The following is a 5,771-nucleotide window of genomic DNA, read 5'->3' as shown; positions in this document are numbered from 1 at the left end:
TTTTACTCCATTTACTTATTATGACTACTGTGTCAGTAAAATAGGAGTTGAAGAGTCTGAGATTTTGTGTGGATCCAGAGCCAGGAAGTCTGCAGAAGTGGAATGGGTTTTGTTATTGTTTTTAAGTTAGTGAATTGATTGCTTAGGTTCTGGAGTGGTTTTCTGTGGAAGTGCAGTCATCAAGAGCCCCATTGGGTTGGACTTGGTAGGCTCGGTCACCAGTCCTCTTGCTACGGGTCCTCAGATAACTAAGAAGTAGCAGAAACCATTTTGATAGCAAAATTTTCAGAAATTAGATATGCTGGCACATGAATCTCCATGAGCTATGGAGACTGACTGTGGCCCTCAATGTGCCTCAGCTGTTGGAGCTCCAGACACACAAACTCTTCTCCCTTGCACTTAGAGTCATAAAGACACACTTACCACTGAGGTTAGCCCAGGTGCTATGTCTCCTGCTTTGGTTTGTGTCTAGTTGTCCCCCCAAAGCCTCATGTAGTCATGTGGCAGCTTCTGGAGTTCGTGATTGATTGTTGTGGGTGTGGATGCTGCATCTGCCCTGGGACAGGTAATTTGCATTACATTATGAGGGTTGAGACCCTAGTTAGCTGCCTGAGCTGCTGCCACTGCCTTTGTTCTCTGATCTTTGCCACTACCGTGAAAGGTTGCTCTCTGCCATGTGCATTCTGTCTTGGATCCAGCTGAGTATGGACTGAAACCCCCAGTAACTGAGAGCTAAATAAACCTTTCCTTCCTTCTTTCCCTAATTTTGAATGTCAGGTATTTGTTCCAGCAATGAGAGAAAAACAACTGAGACATCTCCTGTCTTTAACAATCCAAAAAGAACAAGTTCAGTCTGGATGGCAGGTGTGGGAGCCTAAGTCACTTTAGCCTTGTTGATTCATTGGTTCACAGGTGTCCAGAGCTGGCTTGAAGCAGAGACACTCTGAGAAACTTCCAAAACTGCAATGGAAATAATATCAAAAAATATTATTTCAAATAATATGATGAAATAATATCAAATCATATGGTGGAACTCTGGGGAGTTCTCTGTATGTTATCTGCCAACGCAGGGCTATTCTTCAGTTGTTAATATCTTTTTCCTGTTTGCCCACTCAATGGAGTTCTACCTAATTCTATGGCTGACCCTCCATTCCAGCTGTACAACAGAATTCAAATCAGCACCACATTCCCATTCCCATTGGCTGCCAAGTACAAACTTCGCTTACCATCTACCCAAGATTCCCTGCATGTACCCTGCCTTCCTGATGGGCTCCAGGAGCCTCCGAGAATGTAAGACTGGGGTGCTAACAGCGCTATCCTCACAGTCATGCTCGTAGTTGTCAACTAAGCCCAAGAACTAGCTCCAGGACTAGGTAATGAACATGAAGGGCAAGCTTTCTTTCAAGGGAATGTGAACTTTATTAAAAACCCATTAGTGTCTCCAAGCAGGATTCTCTTATGATAAAAGCATAAACAGAAATTTGTATTTTTCATACAGGAATTTCAATCGATACCTCCACAAATCATACTTGCACATGCAGGTGCCTACTCACTGATGACCCAGGTTTTCATGCTACCACAATTTTAAAGTGGCAAAACCTCCTTTTAATTTTAGTATCTGAGATAATTCAGAGTATACCTCAATGCTGTATATGTTCTGAATACTAACACCCCCTTAAATATATTAACTTATTGAATTGTGTGCTATGGTGATGTTTAAAATAGTTATACTTTATTAATATTGTCTTGTAATTTCTTGTATATTAATTTTAAAGACTGACAAATATCATGGTTTGAAAGACACAAGACCATTTTAAAAGTAGGCAGACTGAAGGGAATCTAGAGTAGTAACACCAGTGGGAGGCCACCGAGGTAGAGGTTCATTACCTGTGCCCCAACCACTGTACTGTACTGTACTCACACTGAACTGTAATTGGGTGAAGGATTAATGCTATCTTAGCTATTTTTTTGTCACTGGGACAAAATACCTGACATTTATAAGTTAAAGGAAGAAAGGCTCATATCAGCTCACAGTTTGTAGATGTTTCTATGCAGTCAGCTGGGTCCAAGGTGGGCAGCATTGCACAGGAGCATGGCAACAGAGAATGAGTTCTCTGCAAGGCATGTAGGATGCTGCAAGCATTCCTTCTTTTCCCCTTGCAGTCCATTGGCTATAAACCTGGGTTTGATTGGTGCCCCACACTCAGGGTGCGGCTTGCCATTATCCATACCCTTAATGATGCTAAACCAATCAGCAGACTAATCTACACACCCTTAATCCCAGTGTCACATACCCTAGATCCAGCCACCTCTGAAAAGCCCTACAGATGTGCACAAAGCTTTGGAGGACATCTAGATACTAACTGTAACAAGTGCACATAGAGAATTTGCACTTTTCCAGAAATATCTGAAAAATAGTATAGCTTTAAAGACCCTTCTCAATAAATTTTTATGGGTAGAAGCCAGGCACAACAGTATAATTTAAAAGAGGAATTATATTTTTTTGCTACAAAGAAAAGCATTAAAGAATCAAAAGAGATTAGAGACAGGGCTGTTAGGTGGCAATTATGTACAAGTTGCATTGATGGCACTAACTGGCATACTTATCAAATATTTTCCTTCAACCTAATTAGTCAGATGAGCCACGTAGTTGGTGGAATGATTGCACCACTCCTCACCTAGAACATGCAATTACCTGAATCATAAACTTCCAGCTTCAGTAATGAATTAAGGAGGTAGAGTTTTAAATGAAGGAAAATAGTTTATTGGAAAATGATGGAAAAAGAGAAAATAAACAGTAACTCTGGAAGAGTAGAGGGCATCAGAAGTGAATGCCCATGGAATTCTGTTCTCAGCAGCTTTTTATTTGGGACTAGCACTTTCTCCCAGCCCTATGTGGGTACCTGGAAGTTGTTACCATCTGCTTGGCACTCTGGATCTTTTCCTAACCTGAGCACCTCTATCTGCATGCTATCTGGGCCTTTGATCCTTCCTTGCCCCTTTGTGATTGACAAGTGCTGGGAGAGCTTCATAGAAGGGAAGCTTGGAGAGAGGCACTAGGCAATGGGGAAATGCACATCTGGTACAGTGGTGCAGTGACACTAAACTGAGAATATACATACAAATACCGATATGTAAGGGAGTGTGTGTGTGTGTGTGTGTGTGTGTGTGTGTGTTATTGAATATGAGTCTGCTCCTTGTCTCCTTTGCATTTTATCAGAGTGGGGGATGGGATTGGTTTCCCTGATCTTTCGGTAAGTTTCTGGCTTCTTTCTTGTTTTGTTAACTCTTTTGATAAATTCTTATGATCACTGTACTACCTAATACGTCTTGGGTCTCGTTTCTCTCTTCTTTATTTTTCTAATTGCTCTACCTGCAGAGGCAGAAGCTGCTGTTAGTACGATTCCTCATTAATTTTAGTAAAGCCTATCTTTTCCCTGTCTAGAAAACAATCTTTCTATACCACCAGTGAGTAGGCTGTAGAACATTGCAATCTCCCAGTTTTAAGGCTGCAGGAGGCTGCAGGAATGCCCATTTGACCTCTTCCTCCTTTGATGAAGAAACCAAGTCACAGAGAAGCTGTGTCCCTTGCCCAGCACCACGAGAACTATGCTTAGTGCTGAAGCATACGACAACACATACTTATATAGGAAAGAAATTCCCAACCTGCTAGATGTCCAATACAATATTATGTTCTCTAAAATCAAAAAATGAATTTTAAGAACAATGGAGGTTAAGAACAGGATATATTTATTGGGGGAAAGAAAATTTCTGTCCAAGAAAGAGACCGGAGGAAACTTCAATGAGTTGCCAACGACCCTGTTTTTTCTAAGGATTTTTATAGAACAAATTCACAAGGTGAGGCAGGTTCAAGGTGAGAAAAATGGAAATTCACAAGGTGGGCATGAGGAGGAAAAAAATTATGGTCAACCAATACGATCATGAATGTAACTGCTCAGATAAAATTGATTACATCAGGATCAAATGCAGAAGCAAGTCAAGTAGCAAGTGGGCATGAATATAAAAGGGGAGCATTTTCTGTGAGGGGTTGGGCTAGTGGCTTTTCCTGGCTCTGTCGAGATGATTAATACCATTAGGTCCTCACAGTTAGGCTCCTCACAACCTGAGAAGAAAAACCTTTGACAGACCAGTCTGTTCAAATAAGAAAGGCCCCTCACTCAGCCTGAAAGACTACAAAATAAGTGTTTAACAAGATGGCTCCAAAGCCTGGTTCTCAGCCCTACAGGAATCCCTGTAATTCTATGGAATGCCTCTCTGTAAGTTAGCAAAATGCTATTGTCATCCTATACTTCCCGCTGGTGCTTCCCATAAGAGGCACCGGGTCCAACAACAGACTCCTCCTGTATCTGTTACTCTATGAAAACAAATTCCAGCTCAGACTACTATACACTGCAAAACTCTCTTTCAAGTTTGATAGAGAAGTGAAATACTTCCATGACAAAGAACAACTGAAGAATTTGAGGATGACAAAGGCAACCCTACACAGACTGCTGAAAGATGTTCTAGAGAGGGACTAAAAATGATCAGAACTCCATGAATGAGATAGGAAGCAACCAACAAAATAGGTCAAACAATTAAACACAAGAGAAAAAGGAATAAACAACAACAGGTAAATAACATGTCAATCATAAGTCAATGCATTTCAGTTATAACCATCAATGTAAATGGATTCAATTCACCTATTAAGAGAAATAGACTGGTACAGTGGACTAGGAAACAAAATCCAACAATATGCTGTATACAAGAAAAACACTTAACAATGAAAAAATTCACAGGCTGAAAGTCAAAGGATGGAAAACAATACTATATGACTCAGCATCTCAGAAAAAAACAAGGGTAGCAATCCTGTTCTCAGTCTCAACTCCAAACCAAGAATGATGAAATGGAATAAACAAGGCCACTATATAATGTTTAGGCAAAAAATACAAGAGGAAGAGGTAACACACATAAATATGTATGCACCAAACATGGGAGCAACCAACTACATAAAGCAAATCTTAATGGACAAGAAAAATCTAAAACCAATACCAGAATCTTAACAGGAGACCTTAACACCCACTTATCCCAAAAAGATAGGTCAACCAGATAAAAAATTAGCAAAGAAATAATTGAACCAGAGCTTGGAACAAATGGATTTGGTGGACATATACAGAGTGTTCCACAAAAACACAGCTGAATATGCATTTTTCTCAGCTGCACATGGGTCATTTTCCTAAATACACCATATACTGGTCCATAGGTCATGCTTAAGTATATGCAATAAAACAGAAATTATCCCATGCACAATATCTGACCACAGTGCAATGAAACTGGAAATAAATGACAAAAGAAACCAGAAAAAAACTCCTAAATACATGGAACTTAAACAAAACCCTATTCAGCAACCAATGAGTCACAGATGAAATTAAACAAGAAATTCTACAATTCAATGAAAATTCAAGCACAACTTATCAGAATTTATAGGATAAGATGAAAGCAGTTCTCAGAGGTAAATTCATAGTTGTGAACTCACACATTAGGAAAACAGAACAGGAACAAATAAACACCCTCATGCTGCACTTTAAACAACTGGAAAAGGAAGAGCAAACCAAACCCAGAGCCCAAAGACAGGAAGAAATCATAAAGATTAGGGCAGAAATTAATTCAATTCAGATGAAGAAAACAGTTCAAAGAATTAAGGAAACAAAATGCAGGTTCTTTGAAAGATGAAATAAAATCGATAAGCCCCTAGCTAACCACATCAAAAAGAG

The sequence above is a fragment of the Octodon degus genome, unplaced genomic scaffold (assembly GCF_000260255.1).
Source record: "Octodon degus isolate 3935 unplaced genomic scaffold, OctDeg1.0 scaffold00120, whole genome shotgun sequence".
Taxonomy (NCBI): domain Eukaryota; kingdom Metazoa; phylum Chordata; class Mammalia; order Rodentia; family Octodontidae; genus Octodon; species Octodon degus.
The sequence above is the reverse complement of the archived record's forward strand: the minus strand, read 5'-3'. Positions refer to the sequence as shown.